The sequence below is a fragment of the Passer domesticus genome, chromosome 4 (assembly GCF_036417665.1).
Source record: "Passer domesticus isolate bPasDom1 chromosome 4, bPasDom1.hap1, whole genome shotgun sequence".
NCBI lineage: Eukaryota > Metazoa > Chordata > Aves > Passeriformes > Passeridae > Passer > Passer domesticus.
Window position 1 is genome coordinate 74,331,928 of NC_087477.1, and position 23,826 is coordinate 74,355,753.

Here is a 23,826-nt window from a genome sequence, read left to right on the forward strand (position 1 = left end):
TTTCAAGCTCCTTCCAAAATGAACAAGACAGTGAAAAATAAGGTAATTAGATAACAGTGGTTCAGTATTATGTGGCATGCTGTAAAAGAAAAGGAGAGAAAACCTATAATATTCAGCTCTTTGGTGTTCTGCAGTGAAGTGCAAAATATTTGCAATGCATAAGGCTGGTACTATCTCAATACACACCTCTACAAACTCTTCAGTTTTTACAAGTCAGAGCAGATATTCACATTAACACCCATTAATTTAATCCACTGAAGGCCATAAAAATTCAGAGGATGCTGGACCATTCCTAACCTAAGCATTTACAGAAACCTTGTAATTGAGAAGTACTTACATTTCACTGAAAAGCTCTATCATGCCAGAGAAGCTTTCAACTGCTGACACATCAGAGTTATTTGGAATATTCATTTTATGGTTAAAAATGAGTTTGACTTAAGGTAAGGGAAAATGCTTGGCTCCAGCATGAGTTTACAGGTGATCTATATAAACTTGAGAGCAAGTCACTACAAATAACATCTCACCCACATGGCCTATTTCTGATTAACTCTTTCCTTATCTGTTTGGATACATTTGTCAGTAAAGATACCAAGTGAAGTATCTCTATTTATGACTGCAAGTCTAACAGTATAGATTATACAAGTTTTCCAGTGTTTCAGTGGCTATTCCCTGCTTAAAAATGAAGAAAACAGAGTGTCATATTTTCTCTTTTTTTTCTGCCTTTTAAATCATATTCCCTGCCTACTTTTGGTACTTTCTCCCCTCTTACAAAAGTTTTAAATCATACAGTTACAAGCTATAGATCTCATTCAGGGCTCAAGCAAATATTTGTGTGTATATAAGACACACATAAACAGCTCATCCAAAACAAATCTCTTTTTGTATTACCAGTGAAGGCCCCAGTTTTGTTAATGCAAATAATAGTGCAGTGTCAGTGCAGGGATCATGGTGCAATTAACCATAAATATTGTATTTGCAGGGTCCTAGGATGAAGGAAGGAATGATGAATCTCACTCCATATTCTCAGAAGGCTAATTTATTATTTGTAATACTATATTATATTAAAGAATACTATACTAAACTATACTAAAGAATACAGAAAGGATACTTACAGAAGGCTAAAAAGATAATAACAAAAACTCATGACTCTTTCCAGAGTCCCGACACAGCTTGGCACTGGTTGGCCATTGAGACAAAAGAAGTCACAGCAGAAATCCAATGAAACAACCACCTGTTGGTAAGCAATTTCCAACCACATTCCAAAGGAGCAAAACCCAGGAGAAGCAAATGAGATAATATTGTTTTCCTTTTTCACTGAGGCTACTCAGCTTCCCAGGAGAAACATCCTGAGCAAAGGTATTTTTCAAAAAATATGAATGTGAAATGTAAAAGATGCAGAAAAGGCCTGCTCCAAACCTTGAGTCCACCTGAGCAGTAATCTAGGTCAGATGCAGTACTACAATCAGATCTGTGTTCCTTTTTCTGGGTTAGTCTTTCCCTGTGCTGGCTGTTTCTACCCACGTGCAAGTCCCTTAACTCTCCCCTTAGTCACTGCTTACAGGAGTGTTTGCTGCTTCTCTGAGCTCCCCTTCTGAGAGTATTTGTCAAGTAAGAGATCTCCCCTGCTCCAGTCACACAGGAACCTTCTGGCTGAGTGTGAGAAGTAAAGCCTTGCTGCTCACAGATGGCAGGAGAGAAAAGATGCACATCCCCTCCTGCCCTGCCTCTGCAGCGACTCCGGGAGTCCCCGGAACCCTCGGCTGGAGATTGCCTTAGCAACCACATGTTAGGGGAGACAACCTCCATCTGTTTGGCCTTCCTGTAAATATAACTGAGATCTTGTGGAGTCTATCAGTTGAAGCAAAATGGGAATTCTTTCCCCGTACTTATTTTCAAAGTATTTTCTCTTTGTCTAACAGCACAAGACTTCACATTCAGACAGGACATTAGATGGTTATCAGCCCATGAAAGACAGGCTGGAAAGGTGTCACTTTGTAGGTGTCACCCCAAAAAAGACCAAAGCAGAACAGGCTGTTTCCCTGCTGAACAAGCTGCAGGAAAGGAGAATTGCCTTTGATATGAGCAAGGAAAGAGACAGGTCAGCCATCCAGGTGTGTGTCTGCATACACATGTACAGTTTCACAGCAAACAAAAGGGTGGGATTTTGGTAACACCTGTAAAAGGGCCAATTAATTTTCTCCAGTTCCTTTCCTCCAATTCCTTTCTTTTAAAAGCCAAAGATGTCTGTCTTGTGAGGACTGCTTATCTTTGCTACTGAGGCAGGCTGTGAGTATGCTCACCAGGACTTCTGGTGTGGTTTGAAAAGTACAACACTGCTTTTCTTGAATATTGAGGAGAAGACAAAAGATAAATATTAATTCAGAAAGGAAACAGCTGATGGCTTACCGGCTGCGCAGCACCTGCTTTCATCAACTCAAAAATATCCTCATTTGATACGTGTTCTACTAATATTCATTTGAATTCAGGACTCTTACCTCATCTTTCCTTTCCTTTACCGCCTCAATCTTGCTCCACACTAAAAGGTATGAAGCACTTTCATGTAATTATTTGACTCGCTATAACAATTTTCCTAACTGGTGTTTTAAAAAATTAGGAGCTCACAGAATACCTTTGACATTAAACCTTTATGCATTTGGAAGGATATCTCCAGGTTTAGGAGTTGGAAGGGGGCAGAGGGGAGGAGGGGGGGCTGTTCTTTTGTATGTAAATTACTCAGATAATGATGTAAAAACCTAGAAGATGCTATCAACACACACTTACAAACTGCATTTTTCCTGGCTCTGTAAAGACAACAGTGTAAAATCCTGAAACTGCTCTAAAGTTCAGAGAACGGAGGGATGCTGATCCTTATTATCATTAGTATAGACAGTAATAACTCTCTTTAATACAGTATTATAATTTTTAGTTTAAAAATTGATCCCTGTCTAGACAGGTGCTAAATCTCTGAAGCAGTAGTTTGCAATACATGAAGGGTAAGTTGTACAGCTCAACTTTGGCCACTTTCCTGCTTTACTGAAACACTGTGAAGTGGAGAGATACACAGAGCAAATGTGAAACACTGTAGGAGAGGAAAGAGCTCTGAATGCCTTATTGATTCCCTGATTGTTCTGATCCTTTTATTATCCCTGTTGAGCAACCTAGGCAAAGGTGCTTATAATTGTGGCAGCTCCATAATTTCTAAAGCTTATACCATAGCTGCCAATCTCCCCCTCTACCATCTGCTTTTCCCCCTCTTTCTTCCTTAGAGCACAGCTGCCAGCATTGTGTCTTCAATATTCTGCACAGAAATGAGGATGATTCCAGATGGGATATTTGGGAACATAAATAAATATGGTACTTCCCTCTCTTGGGCTGAGCTCAGATCTTTTGAGTCCAGCAAACAAACTCTAGTGACTCCAATAAACCTGGATCAGATTAAAGTGTCTGAAGAAAGAGCAGAGGTGGGGAAGAAGCAGCAACAGGGACAATCAGGCAGAGCAAGCCCAGTACTCCCAGGCACTGCATCTTGTCAGAATTGCCAGTCTTGGTACGAGACAAAATGAATTAAAACTGGCTTCTCACAGATTTTTCTTCCTGAGGGTTAAATTAATTTGCCTGCCCTTTAGCATAGTCCTTGCCCTCATAACCCTGTAATACATGTGTAAAAAAGTGTCACTTTTTCATTATCTGGGAATTAAATTACTACAATAAGGGTCAATTCTATCTCTGTCAGACTTAATGTAATATTTAGAGGTCTCTCAGAGGCTTTCCACAATTGGGCACAGGCAATCTGTGAGGCTGAGTTTGCTTAAACCTGGACTACAGAGTAAAAAATTATGACAAATTTTCTTATGTTTTCATTTCTTAGGAAACCTGAGAGGAAATAAATATTTCAAAGACAATCTGAATTTTTTATTGTACCCCATTAATAGCATTGCCATTTAAGTTCAAGTCAGTTAAACCAAATAAACCCACTGAAATAACTGAGATGGTGCTGAGGATCAAAAGTGACACATAAAATCTTTGCCCATGCCACTGTTTCCTATATTGTAAATAAATGACCTTGTGGAAGGTAACATGATGGAGATAAGGTGATTTTCTTAGTGAAAACATAATTGAACTCAATATTTCTGTGAAAACCAAGAAACCACAAAGATGTCACAAGTTTAGGCCTATGATACATTTCTCTACAGTATATTTGGTCAAACTAGAAATCTCTTAGACCTCAGTTTGAGTTGATGGAGGTATTTTCTACTGACAGAAAACATTCTTAATGCAATATCTCTGTATCTTGATGGTATTGTAAGGATCTCACTATTTACACACGTTTTGGGTACAATTCAAACATTCTTGTGTGTACAAAAACTTATTAGGAAGATTGTATATCCTTGAACAGCCAGTGTATGTATAACCTCTAACTAGACATATTGAACAGCACACTCCCAACCAGATGTCAAATTCTTCCAGCTGCTTATGCCATTATTAATCTAGAGGTTACCACCACAAAAAGGCAATTTTCCCAGGCAAACACAGATCAGCTACACCCACCTCTGAAAAAAATTTGTAAGATTACTGAATAAGTCCAGGGAATTCAAGATAATGTCATTAGAAGGGCTGAGGAAGAGATTAAAAAAATTGAATATGCTAGGAAGGAGTGATAGGAGAGTGGGCCAGTCTGTGCACTTACACCATTTTGACCAGCATTTCTATGGGGCTGATGTCATTAATAGTCTAGAAGCTCATGCAGGCAGCTGGGCACTGAAGCAGGTTTTGAGGAAAACACTGTCCTTCACTGATCTGCAGGGCAGAAATCACCTGCTCAGGGTCAGCAGTAAAGACAGAGGGAGCACTTTTATCTCAGGCCATTACAGCTATTTCTCTGCAGTCACTGTGCATTTTAATGATTGTTCTTTGACAAACAGCAATTAGTATGCTGAAGAGCTGACAGATGCCTAAAGAAGGAGTATTTTTCTTATCTGTCTTGAAGGAAAGGATGGAGTTATGACTGACTTGAAATCTCCCAGAGAAGATGGAGAGGTACAGGTTGAAAAGAGAGAATTTTAAAAAGCATCAGGGAATGGGAAAGGCATCATAGCAATGAACCTCTGAAAAGCAGGAAGTAAACTTTGTACAAGAAGAGAAAAGAAACTTTAGATGGGCTTTACCAAAGAACCAAAAAGGCAAGCAGAGGTCAGGAAAGTGAGTGTGCACGTGATCCAGGAGCAGCCTCCAACAGGTTCATAAACCTTACCCAAAGGATGCTTTAATCTGTATGACAGCAGTGAAAGGAAAATAAATGTGTGCAGGCTTTTCTTTGTGCAGACAAAGCAAGAGGCAGTGGTGCTTTCAAAACTACCTGATCCTCTATTGGAAACTCTGTATCTGTCACAGTGGCTTTCCAACCTGCCTGGAATTGTGGATTAAATGAGCTCAGATTTAAGTCCAGGAGTGCTCTTTTAACAGCGACATGGATGTTGCACTGGGGGCTCCATTCTGGCTCCTCCCTGGCCCTTACTTTATCTGTAATTTCTTTTTTTTTTTTTACTTTTCTGATAGTCTGACATGCACATGGATAATGCTGGCTTAGTGCTTTCAGCTGTACTTCAGGAAAGCACAGAAATACTTTCCAAATCCCAGGAAAACCCAGAAGACACCACATTAAGAGCCTACATATGATGATTTTGGAGCAATTCAGAGTCACTTGATCCTTAAAAGCCTTCTTGAAATAATTTCTTTCCTGTGAGTTTTTTTCAAACTTTTTCTCTTTAAAGACCTTTCTACTGCTCCTGGAGACTTCTGTTTCCTCCAGCCTACCCAGCTCAAAGAGAGAATCTCTCTGCTGCTACCTGCCTTGCAGTGAGGCTCCTGGCACAATGTAGCAAGTTAATGTGGTTCCACAGGTTATGGGGTTTAGAAATCAAACATGCTGATACTTTGAAAACTTTTAATTCAGCCAGAGCTACGTAATGTAATGTCTATAATAATTTTGTAGTAAAAATACTTATTCTAAATTCCACACTGGTATTTGCAGTGCAGAGATTTTTGTCTGAGTCCTGCAGGTACACAAGTAGGTGCTCACCTTCACCTGGGTGGATTGTCCTTTAGGGTGCACCTGTCTGGTTTTAGCTCAGACCAGGAGAATTCTGTAACTCTACAAGACTTCCCCATTTCCTGTGCCTTGGTTCATGTGGTGGAGAGATTTTTGAGGACCCCATGAAGGCCCAGCTGCCAAGCTGGTCCCAGCCACACTTCTGTGTCTGTGCATGGGCACTTTGCCATCCCTCACATCCTCAGGATGCCACACAAGGGTTTCACAATTCCAGTTTGAGTTTTTCAGGGATGAGGCTTGGAATGAGGTAGACACCAGGAATAAATTGTGCTGTGATTTGCACCTTGTTTGCCCTGGTGAAGAGCAGATTTCAAGTCCTGGATTTCTTGGTTCTCAGGGTATCAGTATTGCTGTGCACAAATTCCCAGATCAGGAAAGAGAAACCTGCAGTCTGTGCTTAGTTCCCTGTCACTTCCTATTCTGTGTCTGATTTCTCAGATCTGCCCCCAGCTCTGCATTTTCCTTTAGGGCTGGTTTTGCAGCAAGCCTCACAATACTGTAAAAATACCAATCCAGAAATATTACTGGGAAGAAAATAATTATGCAGCCAAACAGCAGCACATATCTGCAGAGTAAGGTATTGCTGCAATTGACAGCACGCATTATTCAGGATTTTTTAAATTTTATTTTCTGTAGAGGTAGATTTATTTTCATCCTTTATGTCTTGAACAGTAATTCTTTTCATTCTGAATTTTTATAAGAGAGACATCCTAATATTTTTTTTAGTTTTCAATACCATTAACAATACCACTATACTCGTTTGTACTACTTACGTGATAAGATAAAACTAAGGATAATATTATCAAGGTATTTTCCTTTGCATATTCCTTTTTCAGCTGGGTTAGGCCATAGTTGTTTTTTCATTTAATTTATGTCTGGGTCACACAAGCTAAGATATATAGGTAAAAATGAAAGTGGCAGCCTATGTCATCTTCTACATGTTCTGTCACAGGAAGAGACCAAGTTTCCATCTACTTTCTCAGGGGCCAAAATAGACTTCCACCACAGAAACAACTTCCCAGATCTGTAACTTGATGGGCCTGTAATGTGTGGCATTTAGGTGTAAGACTCACATTTGCCTTATGGAATTGTACTTCGGTCAATCTCTTGAAGATCTACATCCTATTAAAATCCTATTAGAAGTGCCAATCACCATGCAACAGTTACACAGAATTAGTTAAACATGTAAAGGAACAATAATAAAATGTAACCCTGGATACTACCATTTGTTTTGAGAAAATATAACTAGAATGAACGAAAAAAACCCAAATTATTATTGGTCTAGTTTCCCACAAACAGTGACAGCCACAAACAGTGCATCCATAAGGTTCTCTGAGGAATGCAGCACTTTAACTCCCTTTTCTCCTAGCTTGAGACAGCTTGTCAAATTGAGCTCTTTACACTGTTTAAACCCCAAGCAATCCTTTGGACTTATGTGGGTTTCATAGTAGTATTGCACAGCTGAAATTCATTTAATAACCCAAAAGAGACTTGCAGTGTGCTTTTCTTCCCTCTCCAGTTTAACTGCACTAAGTCTGAACATTATAATCAAAATCCCACATCACAGTTTGCCTTTGAGCTGTTTGAAATGGAGAACGAGAGAAAAGTACCAGGGCATGGATTGCCATGGAAGAACTAACCTGTGAGCAATTCAGGCATAATTTCTTTACAAGAAGGGCATTATGGAGTAAATTGCTTGGGGCATTCAGGCAGTGAGGCAGGCCATAGTACCATAAATCAGCTCTGAAATATAAACTGGGCAATTGGAAGTGGAGTAATGACAGAGTTTGAGCTCACTGGTTAGGGATGCCATTTCTGTTTGGGATAAATAATGTTCTGATCTGAAGGTTCACAATGGCAACAGGGGAAGTAGAGGGAAGACCTGGGTTGGCCAGAGGAGGAGGAAATTACAGTTTTACTCTGGGTGTGTTGCACTCAGCTGTGAAAGAATCCTGTAAATACTGCCAGATAATTTATTTTACATGTTTCTTTCGTGGGGCCAGTTTTATGTTTCCTTACTCAGTTCGCATCTTACTAGAAAGTCAGGAAGGGGAAGTCTGAGCCCCCTTTTTTTAAATTTTTTTTTGGGGGGGGTGGTTTTCTATTTTCTTTTTATATTAAATTTGGAGGACATCATCTTTTGCCCTTTCAGCTCAGTAATAAAATCCCAGAGCATGGTACATTACCTTTCTGGCCATTCGGTCATGGTCAGATATAATTGTCATCTCAACCATTCAGCACCTGCTCAGATGAGTAATGAGTGGGTGTTAGGAAGAAATCAGGCTTTTTACTTCATGTGGAGCTCAATCCAAAACTTTAAAAAGGAGTCATTCAGGGAAAGGCATGGCACAGAAAGCAAATAAAATATAACTGAGAAACTATCTGAGGTGTGTTCAAACATTTGAGTGAGGAATTATAAGAGGAATGTATAAACATAGAAAAACCATGACAATATTTCTATGACAATATAAAAAGAACTCCAACTGTTAAATGTGAAATAACATATGGACATACAGCAGCTCCCTTCATTTCTCCAAATCCTAATGTTGTGTTTTAACCCCAGCCAGTAGTGAAGTACCATACAGCTGCTTGCTCCAGCTTTGTGGGATGGGGAGGAGAATCAGATTAAAAAAAAAAAGGTAAACCCGTGGGTTGAGATACGAAAAGTTTAAAACCAGAATTGCAATAAAATAAAATAATAGTGACAAAAACAATAATGCAATCACAAGGAAAACAAGAAAGAAAAGGAATTAACCCCAAGAAGAACAAGTGATTCACATGCCCTTGCTAAGCCCCATAGAATTGTGGAATTTGTGCATCTCCTTACTGTCAGAGGATGGGGAAGATGAAAATTCCTTCCCTTAGAATAAGCACTGCTTAGTAATAACCAAAACATCAGAGTGTTATCAAGATTAGTCTTAGTCTGTACCCAAAATACAGCATTGTACCTTCTACTGGGAAGAAAATTAATATATCCAGCTGAAACCAGGACAACTAATCAAGCTCTTGCAGCATTAGAATAATTATTTTTTTAAATATATGTCTGTTTGCACCATTGGTCTTTCAAAATGTAATATGCTTTGGATGTGTTGGCTTCAGACTTAACCTCTAGGCCAGCCTAGAACCCAAAGAAGTTGCATTCAAGATCTACCCATGAGTTGGTTCTTGGCCATAATCACTGAAACTAAAAACACCAAGGAGGACAACACAAGTCCTATTGTTTTAGTAATGATGGATCATTCTTGTTAGCCTTGCACAACTTCAAATCCTGAGGCTGCTTGCACCTTTTCCTCCCCAAAGCTCTTTTCCTACTTTCGTTGTCCTTCATCCAGGCAGCTCACACAGTGCTTATTTCTAAATACCTGTGAGGCTGGGCTGCTTCCTCCTGCCTGCTGCCCAAAGGTTTGTACATTCAGCTTCACCTGGCAGGCACACTCCTGGTACTGAGCAGTGTGACCAGCATGAGGAAGTTTCTCATAGAATCATAGAAGAGTTTGGGTTGGAAAGGACATTTAAAAGTCATCTAATCCAACCTCCCCCCAACCATGGACAAGGACATCTTCCTCTAGATCAGGTTGCTCAGAGCCCCATCCAACCTGACCTTAAAAGTTTCCTGGGATGGGACAATGGTCATCTCTCTGGGCAACTTGTTCCAGTTTCCCCATGCTCATTACAAAGAAATTCTTCCCTATATCTAATAAAAAATGGGCCATTTTATAGTTTAAAACCACTATGCCTTGTCCCATTGCAACAAGCATCCTGCTAAAATGTCTGTCCTCATGCTTCTTTTATCATGAGAAATACAGCACATGCACCTTAACTCACCTTGTTCATAAAGCTTTTCCCAGAGTTGACACCTTAATAAAAGAATTAACAATAAAAGTGATATTCTAAATTACCTTGTCTTCCCCTCACCCATTTACTCACACACCTATTGTCAGTTTGGAAGAGGGGCAGGATTGCTGCCAAACAAGATTTTCATGCAAAAATTGTGATAAACAGCCTGACAGCGATGACACAGAATGTGAAATCCTTCACATCTGCTTTCCCCAGCCCTCCCCTTGCTGTCCCCAGGGTGCTCTGCTAAGTGCTGGCTGCTAGATGAAGTGTAGCATTAGGGTATCAGAGTTATGATGGAAGTTCACCTCTCTGAGAATTAGAAGATTCCTCCTCACTTAGCTTTGGTATGTGAGCAATAAAGTGGTGATGACTGAGCCTTCCCCCCGAGCACCGCGCTGCACCGTGCACACAGCCTTTGTTAACCACTGAGTTATACCACAGATGCATAAGCAATCACAGCTCAAGGACTAAAGAAACACATTATAAATTCTTATAATTATTTGTTATGACAGTAAGCAGAGAGTAGCTTAAATGCAGGAAGTATTTATGGGGCTGGGAGGAGAGCACAGAGGCTGAAGTGTGCACTGCTGACCAAATGCTCCACGGGCTGGGAGGGAGGATGAGCAGACTCCAGGGAGTCAGACAGAAGAGATTGCTTCTTCTCTCCTCTAAGATGAGAAGCTGTGACACTGCCAGGTGCTTTCTACTTGTGACCCCTCAAAATTCACCTCCCATTCTGCCCTGGGCACAGCATCAGACACACAGCCCCTCTCTCTCCCATAGTTTGTGTCAAGATATGGAAAATGTGGAAAAACATGGAGCTGATCTCAGCTTACCTCTGCATCATTTACTCTCTGTCCCAAAGGTATTGCTACAGCCAGCATGACTTCTTCCTCCTCTATTTGTTCAAAAATAGAACAAAAGAGTGTTCCACAGTGAATGCAGAGGAGCAGGTTTGGGGCACAGATTCCAAGTCATATATTTATTGGTGCTGAATTCAGAGGAGACCCAGAGTGTGAGCCAGGATATATAGATATATATATATTTTTTAAATTTATCTATTTATTTATTTATTTATTTATTTATTTTAGGAAGGTAAAAAAAATAGTAACTTAGCAACTCTGAAGGAAAATATATTTTTCCACTGACCTGTTTTTAATGCAGGAAAATCTTGTAGCCTGTAATTAATTTCAACAAATTTTAATATTTTGCAAGTACACTATTCAAGTTTTCTAAATTAATCCTTCTTTAAATCAGTATTTTTAACTCTAATTAAATCTAAATACATAATTCAGAGATTTTTAAACATTAAATCCTTGTGTTTTCACAAGACCAATTTATTTTTCACTTGTATTTTTGTTTGAAAACTATTTGTGAGATTTTAGCTTTTTCTTCAATTTCAGACAGATTAAACATCAGTATTTTAATTATTATTTGCTTGAAAATTTCAAGAAAATTATTCTTTCATTGGTTTCCTGAAGAATTCCTTCACCTTGTAGGGCAACCACAAAGGAAATATTCATTTTACAGAGTGTCCATACCAGTCAATGCTCATAGTTATGAGCAGTAAAATTTATTAGGCAACAAGATGTCTCTGAGAGACTTCTCTCCCTGGTAACACTGCAAGTAAAAGAATGAATTACCTCTGAATCTACATTTAATTGAGACACCATGGAGCACAGCAAAATGAATGAAATTTAAATCTGCAGGGTATGATTTGCTGCCGATTTTGTCACATTAGTTCTAGATAAACAGAAATTTTTTATATGTGAGTGTGTATACATACCCTTGTATGAGTTTACATACCCTTACATACACATATTTATCTAGCTCCTTTCTATGATACGTGCATTCACACTTTGTATACAGCAAATAATTTCCATTCCCATGAATTGCACCACTCTGGAGCACACAGAGGTCTATATTTTTATGGTGGATTGACAGTAGGACTGATTGTACATAATTAACAGAGCAATCACACTGCTGCCAGCTTGGAGAATTATATACTTGCAATGCATAAAATGAGTCCATTTTGTGCAGCAAAGGGCTTGAACATGGAGAGCAATCTGGGTTTACTGAAGAAAGAATGGCAATTGCTTGCATTGACAGAGATGCAGCAGTCACTAACGTGCTCTGGGTCACAGAGGACTGCCTTGTTTGAACACCATTTTAAGGTGAGGGCAAATTTAAACAGCAGAATTCCACAGAAACAGCAGCTGAGCCTGATGGTCTGATATGCTGTGATTTGCTGCAGGGGTAGGATGGAGTCCCCTCTTATAGCATGTGCAACTTTCTTTTCTTTTTTAACTTTTGCAAGCTTTTTTTTCCAATGACTGTAGATACAGGAGAGCAGAACTGTTAAATTAGTGAACGACTGTTTAGGGGGGGTTTGGTATTTCACTTTATAATGGGACTGAGGAAAGCTTCAATCTAAAAAGCAACATCCCTGCCTGAGAAGGCATATGAATATAAAATAATAATAATAGCAATAGTTGCTGGAATTCAGATTCTCTTCTGTTGTTCATGTAGAGCTGAAGCTTTAGACTTCTTCAGTCAGGCAGCAACATGCAGGGGATATGAGGCTACAGCTACCTCTGAGGACAACAGCTCCTCACAATATCCTTGAGATATGCATGCTTGCAAAAAGACTTAGAGCTTTTAATTTCTGATGTTCTTAAGGCCTAATCTCCTCCAAAATACCTGATTCTTCAAATTCCCTGTATAGCTCCCTTATGCATAGCTAAATGTTAAGAATGCAAAATAAACTTAATTAGCTAGTGTGCTAATATCCTCACAGCCCTTTGTAGTCAGTGGAAAAATCTCATATTTGAAAAAGGGAGTGAAATGCATAATTTTTCCCCTAATGCAGCAAGAAAAGCTGTGTGAAAGTAAATATGAGTTCTTAAGACAGAAGGGAATATAGCTACAAATTAATTTTCTCATTTTTTTTTTTCTCCCAAGCCAATGAAAATTCATTTCCAAAAGTTCATGGCAAGCATATGAGTGTACTCCAGTGGAAAAGCTTCACCCTTCCTGATTAAAAAGATGCTGCTGCCATTTCCTCGTGCTCAGAAAGATGAGTAGATGGACAATCTTCCAAAACATCCCATTGCTAATTTTTTATTCCTGCTCTTGTTAAGCAGGGAACAAGCATGGAGGGGAAAGCCAGCACATCTAGAAATCTAGAGCTTTCTTGGGTGCCATGTGAGCTGCCATTGAACAGAAGAAATTAAGTTGTTAAATGCAATTTTCAGAACAGTTTCTCTGTGTTAACATGGCAATTTTCCTATTATGTGTGGTGGTGATTTTTTTTCTTTTCCTTTTTTTTTATTTTGTATTGGTTGTTTTGACTAATTTAGGTAATTGAAGTTCAGTTAAAGCGTATGATTGTTTCCCAAGGCATAAAAATTGCATAAAGAAATCAACATATTTTTGGCTGCAGTCCAGTCCAGTTTGGTCTCTATGACCATATGAGGAAAAACAGAGCTATGGTATAAAATTCAACAGACCAGAAACCAATACTGAAAATTCTATAAACAGCACATTTTTAATTGGATGTAAATTGGGAAAAAAAGGGGAGGAAAGGTGAAACCTGTGTAATTTCATCTTCATATTTTTCTCATATTGTAAAACTGAAAAATTTTATAGGCTTCAAATATTGTTTAAGGCTTCTTTTTTTTTCTCTAAAAAGAAAGAAATATCCAACACTGAAGACATTTTACCTAATACATTGAAATGCTTGGATGTTAAAGTATTTTACTGTAGATAAATTTTCCACTAATGCACACATTTGCTATATTAACTTTAGACATATTAAACACTTGGGACTAATACTAATGCACAGTGCAATATTAAGCTTCTGAAGCTGGAGCAGCAGACACAGAGGGGAAATCCAGGTCACAGAGTCTTTTGGAGGGACTACAGGCAAACAGATCACAAATCTGCTTGCTTGGTGCAGCCTCACTTTTAGCCATAATTCATGATAGCTGAGGCCCACCTGCAGATATGGATCCCATAGTGGCAGCCACCACTGGGCACTGCTGGAGCCACTGATGCTGCATTTTTGAGGCCCACGATGGGAGGAAGAGGAGGATGATGAGACTGAGCATTGTGCTGGTTGTCAAGCCAGGAGCTGGAGTGATGAGGACTCACTGAGGAGCTTCAAAGGAAAATTGTAATTACAGCTCCTCTGAAAGCACATTCAGGTGAAATGGCCCCAAATCCTACATCATTTCTTACTGCATTTGTCACATAATCAGCGACTGCTCTTCTGAGGGGAAACAATGCAACATTGAACAAGACAGGCATTGAACAAGCAGGTTTTCCCCTTTTTCAGCTTGCACACACAAAACCAGGGGAAAGACTTACTTCTTAATCTCCACATCTAGCTCATATGTATTCAAGACTGGAAGCAATCCATAGAAATTATTAAAAGATTAAATATCTTACTGCAGAAGATAAGGTTTAAGAAAGAGAAGTTTGGAAGGTTTCTTGACCACAGCAGATAAGATATTGAGGAATATCTAATCTAGGAAAGAAATACACAGCAAGAATCACTGACTAAACTGAAACCGGGTTCAAATACAGACAAGATATTAGGCACACATTTTTCAGATCAATACAATATGCTTTTCTGGAGAACATACTTCATATAGATGTGAGTTAACGGTTGAATAAGGGGCATACTAGAAAAAATTCAGCACCCAGATAAAATAGATTAAAGGCCCCTTCTGACACTCTATTACTTGTAATATTGAGCATATCTTACAAATATTGAATATTCAACACCATCCATTTAGAAGGAAGGTGATCTTGTTTCCATGGCAACTTTCTTGTAGGCAAGCCATTAGTTGGTCACCACTTTTTCTGAGATGCTGCATGTTTGTCCCCTGAATACTTTAGTTTCAGCAATTTTACAAACTACTTAATTTAAAAACTAATACCCTGTATTTAAGCCAAACAGAACAAATCTTCTATTTTCATAAAATATAGGAAGACCTATGCATTTTAATTTCTTTCTCAGGATGATTACTTTCTCTTTTGTGATTCATAAATTCCAGCAGATGCGGCAAAAAGTTACATAAAGGCTTTTTAGGGTAATTATGTCTTCAGCTGGAAAATTTGACATTTGTGATCTCTCTCTTTGATCACTGCTATTAATATCTCCTTAGCAGCTCTGACTTCCTGAGAGTTAACTAATTGATAGAAAAGAACTGCTCAGAGTTGCAAGAGTTTTCTCTTCTGTATTTCTCTACAAGTGACAAGGCTGCCCTGAACAGGATCATTACCTTTTCAGTTAATAGAATACTCAATAGACAGTAGTAAAAATATGACTGTGACTAGCACAAAGCTGGCATCTTTGGCTAGTACTTGGGTGTTTATTAATAGTGTACAGGTATTTGCATTAGTATAGTGCCAGCAGCCTCACTGCATTTCAACACCCTGTTGCTTTAAGAGTGGAGGAAGCCCAAGGTAACTGTCAACATCTGGTGAGCTAAAAAAATGGGACAAAGAATAAAAATACAGAATCAAAATAACTGTACTGGTAGACAGAGAAGTGACAGAGAGAAAGGTTAAGCTCATCCAGTCCCGTGTCAATGGGTGCAGAACTGTAAATCCATCAGCCATAGCTCCATGGAGCACCTACTGTGAAAAGCAAGTTGTACTGCCCCTACTCCTTTCACTGTCTATCCAGGAGCCCTCGGATGTCAAGTATCTTAGGCAATTCAAAATTACATAGCATCAGTCCACCTCACAAAGATTAAGGTGCCTGCCCAGTGTCATACAAGAAGTCCTTGGTTAAAGTGTGAAAATTGCCCACACATAATTTTGCTCCAGATTATGGTGTGGCCTAAGCTGCTGTCAGAAATCCTCCACATCCAATCTGAAATTCTGCTTAGGGCATTGCCACCTCTTCTGATGTAAGGTTTTGTACAACACTGTCTGCTCCAGGAAGATACTTAGGTGTATTTTATTAAGAAGCATTTTAGGAAATTTTCTTTTAAAAATTAGATTATAAAAGTGTCAACACTTCATACTACATGTCAGAGTTTTGTTGATTAGAAAACAATTTGAATTCTTATTTGCTATACCTAAATGGAAGCACAGCTATTACAGCCTTCAAACCTTGAGTCTAGCAGGTGAGAACTACTTGTGGTTAAATTCAATCCATATGCAGCAGAAAGTGTTCTATCACATGAGGTATGCCACGCATTGAGTGCTTTAAATAGCTCTCCTGATGATTAGAACTTGTTCTGATTAACTTGAACAAGGAGTCTTCTTCTTCTGACCATCCTAGTGGAGGAACCTCTCTGAGGACAATATTCCCATTAATGTACTCCTGTCCTCAAATCTGCATCTCTGTTTTATCCTTCCTTGCAGACACGGAAGAACAAACTTACATTTTCTCTATTGTAACACTCAAAATCTGGGTGAAAAAAACTTGAATCAAGAGAATCACTGCCTCATTCAAGCACACAGGCCTATATACTCTTAAGTGTGCCAACATCCATATAAATGGGGTATGGAAATGATGTATCACTATCATAACTGTTGTAGTAGATGAATTAGTTACATGTGATATGGCATATCCTTTTGCTAGCACACTTTATTATTTGTTTTTATGGTTGAAACATCAACTTCTTAATAGAAGTTCTGCACCATGGAAACAGTTATTTATTTCCACCTCCAGGAAAATTACAAATTTCAAATCTGCCCTTCCTCTTTCACATGCTATTTTAAATAGTAAAGCATAACTCTGATACCAGATTTTCCATTTATTTATAAAACTGCTAAACTGGTCATCATGATTCCCCTCCTTTGCTCCCTTCCTCTAAAAACTGCCAAAAAAAGAAATGGAATTACAAAAGATATTTCAGAAAGGAAAAAAAAAAAACGAAAAAAAAAAACAGAGAGGCATTGGAAAACGTTTCTTAGGATTAGGGAGGGAGGGATATGGACATTATCAGTGTCAGAACAAGGACAGACCTCTGTTATCAGGCATATCACACCCTGCCCCAGCTGGACAAAGCTAATCCCCTGTGATGTGTGGATGAAGCACCTTTCTCTGAGGATGCCAGGCCTGCCCATGTGCTGTGACCAGCAAAGTGTCACCTAAATTCTAAGCTGCACAAAAGGCTGGACATCGTTCTGACTTCAGGCTGAATTAGATTTGTATTCTTGCACTCTAAAAATTCCAACACAAAATAAAAATAAAAAGTCCAGGCTTCATAATCCTGCACTCTGTAGAAAATATTTACATTTCTTTCTAGTCCAAGTTCTGCTGAAACTCCTGTTGTTAAACAGCCATCAGTCGCATTTAGGGGAGAGGGAGCATCTTTTTTTCCATATAAAGATATTCTGCAGGAAAAAATAATGCAACTTGGGAGTGAAAAGCAGTTATTTCCTGCCTCTTAAGCAGAACAAACATCTAGGAGTGAGGTATTGAGGCTGAGCCTTTACCAGACTTCCTACACATCCTGATGAATCCCCCATGAATCACTGCTGGTCAGGCAGAGAGGATGGTCACACTCCACTGCACCTTTTATTGCTCATCTGCATTCCACTGAATTTGCATCTTCTGCATCTCTGCCTCTCCCATACGTTCCCATACCTTCTCCTGAGATTTTCCCTTTGGATCCTTAAGTTTCTAATTTTTAATATTTAACATTTCCATTTCGGTATCCCTTTCTCACGTTTGTAGACATGTTCATGTACAACTTCATCACACCTTGGCTGCTTCCTCAGTAAAAGTGAGCCAAAAATAACATGGCTCAGCTGCACCAGCTCAGGGCTTGAACACCAGACAGCTGAACAGGCTGAACCTTGGGCCAGGGCATGCTCTGGCCATTTCAGCTGAAAATCTATATGATCTCACAGCAATCATGATATTTATTAGTCTTTTTCTCCTCAATTATTTCTTTGAGTTCACCTCCTCTTACACTTCAGTTTAGTTAGTGTCTGTCCAGGACACAAGACTTTACCTGAGCCTCTACTGCTTGGAAAGCCTTTTCCACTGCCTCTCAGGTCAGTGTGTCCCACTGTCACAACACACATCATCCCTTAGTGCCAACACAGAGAAATCCACACTGTCCCAACCTGAAGGTGCCAGAAATTAAGAAAATGCAAAATCAGGTCAGAAGGAGATTGGGTGGTAGACAAGACAAAACATAAATGTTCCAGGAAGTTTCCAGTAAATTCAGAATGATCAGCCTGCACCTCACCTACCCAGGGTTGAGTCCCATTCCTTACAAACCCACTGCCACCTTCTCCAGCACCAGCAGGGAAATGTCTGCTTTTATTTCTGTAATTGCTGCCTTGGTGCTGCTTAGCAATTCTTCTCCTTTGGTAGGAGGGCAATCATTCCCATTAGATGTCAGAGTGTGACAAGCAGAGTGCTTTTGTTTGGAGTACAGCGTGCAGAATGATGATTTCAAGTCTGAAGAGCTGGGGAGAGCACTCCTCCCTTTGGAAATTAAGCAACTGACAGATGTTGGAATGCCATTAGACACATCCAAAGGCTCAGGGCCTTCTTTCAAAGTTCATTGCTCTATTCAATATTGGCTAATTCAAGGAGGAATTGCTTGCTGCAGTGCAGGTTACTCAAACTTATCTTGTAGCACAGTGCAGGAGTGAAAAGGAAGGTGCCAGTGACAACCTTCCAGGAGCATTGGCCAGTTAATCCCAGCAGCAGAGACTTTTAAATGTCATCCAAATCTCATCTGTGGGGCATGCCAAAAATATTTTGTACTTTTCACAAGCTAACTCTGCTTTATACCCAGGTCTATCCTCCTCATGAGATCAAAGGAGGAACTCTGTCTCTATGCCTTGCAAAGCAAGCAATTATTAATCCAGTGTGGAACTTTATTGACAACTCAGTGTTGAGGCTCTTGCATGAGGTTTCAGCCACCAGAGATAATTGAAGTGTCTAGTTTGGTCTTCTCTACATCTAGTAAGCCTAGCAAAAGAAGAACTCTGTGTCTAGAAGAAGGGAAGATTGTTTATACAAGAAATTTCAGGTAACTGCAATAGTGCCTCTAACTTTGGACATAAAGAGCAGGAAAGGACAGTACTTAGACAGAATTCCCATTTGCGGGGGTACAAAGAATGACTGGGAAAAAAGAATGGGAGAAGAAAAAAATAAGGAGAATAGACTAGGACAAGATATGTAAGGAAAACAGGACCTAATCTTATCAGAGGCTGAGTGACAGGAGCAGGCAGAGGAGGCTGCAATGACCAGAGGACACCCCCTGGGATGTCAGAGTTCATCTCTTTTTCTAATACTGGTAAATGCCTCTGCAGCCCTTGGCAAAGTTTTAACCTCACCTTTCACACTGTGGGATGTGATGGGGCAGCTGCAGCGGGCACAGGGCTGCCTTAGGTTGCCACTCTTGTTCCTCCTGAACTCTCATGAAATTCCCACCCCAGGAATCTGCCACTTCTGCACGTGCAGTCACAGCAGCAGCTGGTTTAGAAGTATTATATCCTTGTCCACAAAGTAGGGGAAAATTGTGTTACTGTGCTCCCTTACTTCATTGTACATGATTACTTTCATGAAACCAGAGGTTACTTAAAGACACAAGAGCAAAAATTCATAGTCATTAAAATTATGGAAAAAAGTTCTAGAAAATAATGTGCTTTTCCCAGAGTAAAAAAAAAAAGTTGTTAACACATTTTTCACCATTTTTCACATTTATTGTTTGGGTGTTTGGGTTTTTTTTTCTTTTTACATCTACTTGCATGGTGAGTATTGTGGTGTCTTTTTCCTAAGTGATATTTTTAATATTGTCATTTGTCATGGTATTAATTTGTCACTTCGGTTAAAAAAGGGTTATTTTAAGAGTTAAGAAAACACATTCAGGAAAACAGTACAAGAAATATTAAAGCTTAGCTCCAAGCTCTCCCTCTTGCAATGGCAGTTAGAAATACAGAAGCATTGACCTTGTGTAGAGTGCAGTAACAGATACTAGGGCACAAAGCAAACACATTTGTAGTTGAATGACCCTTACAGAAAGCATTTTTATTATATAAGAGACAGGAGATGGAAATTATTCTGTGTGCACCTCTTCCAGGCAGAGTGCTGCCAGCCTGGACAGGCCATTGCCCCTTCCTCTGAGGGAAATGACAGGTTTATTTTAATCCCTGTGGGTTTGCCTCTCTCACTGCCACATAGGCAAAGCTTTTTTATTCCTCCAGTAAACTGAGCCTAATCTGACCTCCATCAGACATCTCCTCACCAGCTCATGTAACATTAACAAGCCCCACCACAGGAAACAGAGCTCCTACCAACAAGCCACAGAACATCTTCCCCTACAGAACAGAGCAAATCCAATCAATATGTGCAGCTAATTGAGACAAACGAGCAAGTCCAAGCCTAGCAGCAAGAAACCAGGGGGATGACTTGGTGACATATGGTAAAAAATTTGGCACAGATGGCTCTGATCTCGTTTCCTGAAGGACCTGCAGGAGGACCTCTCACAGTGCAGTGGTGAGCAAGTTCCAGATACAGGAATCTGAGTCAGGATAACCCTATAAAACCACACGGTATTGCCCCAGCTCTATTGCCCCAGCTGAGACACATCTGCTCTGCATCCCATCCTTGCTCTGGTCTTGGGGTGACTTGAAAGAGAACACCTGGTAAAACCTCTTTTTTCACTCAAGGAAAATTACCATAAGTAACCCTAGGAGAGAAAAAGAAGGGAAAAATTCTCAGCAAGCAAAAGGGCTCTCTGAGGACAGTCAGAAACCTTCACTGAAGGATTTGTTCTCAATGCAAGTTTTCTAAAATCACTTCTACATCTTTGAAACACCTCAGTGCAAAAGAGATTTGGTGTCTTTTACTACATATTTCAAAGAAAATTGTAGAAAATATTTTATCATAGAGCATAAAAGCATTTTATCACAGAGAGTATGTCATTATCAAAAGTACTAAAGAGATAAAACAAAGTACTGAGCTACACGAAGTACAAACAGTAGCACTACAAGGTTACCCCCCTCCTAGCTCAACCTAGTCAAATAATTAAGACATCCAATTATGTAGCATGGAGTTATCTAGTTCTCAATTCTCATTAGAACTAATTAGGTGTGTTAATTTGATTTAATTTTTTTCATCATACAGAAAAAGTCCAGGCTGATATCTGATAATCTGGTGTTATCATTCACAACTGAGATTTAAGTAACCTTAAAAGAGATAAGGTTCTTCATTATAAAATGAAGCTGTAATTAACATTAAGCACCTGTTGAAGTCATGCTTCCAATATCTTTATGACACTCTTTTTGATGAACTACAAACAGTTGAAAAATTAATTTTTTAAGATTTATAATGAGAACTGTAGAAGTTTGTCTTTACTACTAAACCTGGCATGTAAAGAGATATGTCCCATTTTATATTTCAGGTAGGTTTAGCTTTCTTCACTCAGAGGAATGGAGCTGTTTCTTTAAAAAAAATTTGCATTTTCTGCACCTCAAAAAGACAATAATCTGTGTCATTTGCAAAGGAAACAAGATGAAAGGTACAGTCAACATGGTATAGAAATGGATTCATGTACAGAAGCACATGTACTGCACTGTATGACCTTGAAAAGGTGTGTAATTCTAAAAATCCTACAGCCATGTCCACAGGGAACAGAAACAAGCATTTTCTTGCCATAGACAATGGGCTCCCAGACTGTAAGTGCCAATGAATGAGAAGGAAGTAGGTGTATCAGTCAATCATATGACTACAAGATATCAATGTGATGCAGACATGAAAAAGATTATTGTCATTCCTTATCAGAAAAAGTATTTTCTATAGAGACAGATTTATTAATGCCATTTTAGAAGGCACAAGTAAATATCCTTTGTTGCACCATATGTAATCCTGGCCATATGTAATAATGTTGAAAAGAGATGAACTGAAATCAGTATAAGAGAGAAAAAGAGATATTAACATGTTCAGAGTAAGAAGAAGGTAATTTCTGATAAAAATCAACATATTTTCTTCAAGCTGGTAAAACAATAGCTGCAAGGGCTAAAATGCTATATTGCTGTAAATACATCGGTGAAGTAAAGATGAGATGAGAAAAAAGGTTATGTAGTTTTAAAGATAATTATGGTAGAAACACATGACCCTAAATTGTTCATGAGTAAGTGTACACTGGAAAAGTAAACAAGCTTTCTAAGCTACTAAAAAAAAAAAATCAAAAATTTACTTCAGCTGAATTTTTCATCAGTGGGAGGTTAGAGCTCATGGCATCTCAGCATAGAAATGCCAGTCATAGTTGTCTTACTAAATTATTTCTTTCAAAATCTCTATCAAAATGCTGTCATACCTGTCCTGGAGGCTACAAGGAGCTCTATAACAGCAGGAGGAAAGAATGAGTAACTAGGAAATTCTAAGCCTGGAACTTGCCATGACACTTGAAAATCTCTGGTTTCCTCTAACAGCCCCTGTGTGTCTGCATTGACAGGAGACAACCTACAGGAACTGCTGCTGCCTTTGGGAGAAGTGTATTTGTGCATTTATGTGAGGTATTTGTGTATTCACGTGAGGAAAGAACAACCACAAGGGCAAAGACTGGTCCAGAGGCAGGAACCAGATCTTCTGTGAACAGTATTGGAAGAGAAAACAACATAAAATCATAAATTGATTAAATTTTACTTGTGGGATTTTGCTTCTGTTTTCTTTTTACCTAAGGACCTCAGAAAAATCTTCTTGTTAGACAATTAACATTTTATGGATAGGTCCAGTTAAAACAATTCTGGTGTTGGCTGCCTACCAAACAGATGCAAACCTCACAACTGATCTTTCATCCTCTCTGGTCAGGCAGTCTCTAGAGCTCGATGCTGCATGCAGTTCATTTTTTTTTCTGAGCAAATAAGCAGAATTATTTAATAACAACAGCTGTCTCATATCTATCCCACTTGTAATTCCATTAATCAGAAAATCTTATGCCAGGTTTAACAAATGTAATTTATTTTTCCCTCACTCCTGAGCTCTGCTGCCTTGGCTCATTAGTGTCAGCAGATGTTTTAGAGTACTAGAAGGAAGGAGAGGCTGCAGTCCAAAAAAGTGGGAAGGAGGCAGGAGAGCAAGCCATGAGCACCTACCTAGGAGGTACAGAAAGCTCAGTCCTAGATTTAGGATACAGCAAGATCAATATCACCATAGATAAAGAAAAGCAAACCACACAGAAAGCATGCCATGCCCAGACCTAGTGGGGTGACAAACGAGGCCGTGGCCCGGCTGCACTACCTGCAATGCAGCACTTTAATGATGTGTTTGTTCCCTTTCCAGACGAGCTACTAAAGGTCTTGGTGAAACCAGCCAGCAGCTCTCTGCAGGCTGGCTCAAATTCACCCAGCCTACAGCTTGAAAAGTGCACAGAAGTGATTCTTAATTACACAGCTGCCACATAACCTGTCCCAGCAGAGAAGCAGCAAGAGGCTGAGAGCTCTCAAGTCACTTTTAATGGCCAGGGGAAAAAAATGCTTTGATACATTGCATCACATTAGGTCAAAATTTCCAACTAGACTTGCTCCTCCAAGGGTTTGAAGAGGCCAGCTAGCAGGTATATTGACAGTCTTTCAAATTAATGGTACCCTCCTCTGAGTTGATTTTCTTGGCCAAACATTTGCCAAGTTCAGAAAAGCTCAAACTGTGACTTGGCCTTTGTATTATATTATCCCTCTTAGTTTTTTATCAAACTGGTTCATCTTGGCTTTCATTTCTCCTTTTCACAGCTCTCATAATCTCTTTTACTTACTTCAGCATTGTCTATTATTTCCTCACTGTGAATAAACTTTTGAGAAAAAAAATCAAAATTCAACCTTTGCAACACATACTAAATAAATTTCTGCACATACATTTATTCAAGGACATATTTTATTTGGCTTTTCTT

General features: G+C 39.2%; 2 long non-coding RNA genes across 2 annotated transcripts in view; one reads left to right on the forward strand and one right to left on the reverse strand.

Moving 5' to 3' along the window:
- The window catches only part of LOC135299573 (uncharacterized), an 87,477-nt gene that overhangs the window by 29,321 nt on the left and 34,330 nt on the right, over positions 1-23,826 (reverse strand). The window lies entirely within an intron of this gene.
- LOC135299572 (uncharacterized) lies at positions 1,702-13,241 on the forward strand. Its single transcript, XR_010361533.1, has 2 exons — positions 1,702-2,111; positions 12,911-13,241. It is a non-coding gene; the product is annotated as an uncharacterized LOC135299572 (long non-coding RNA).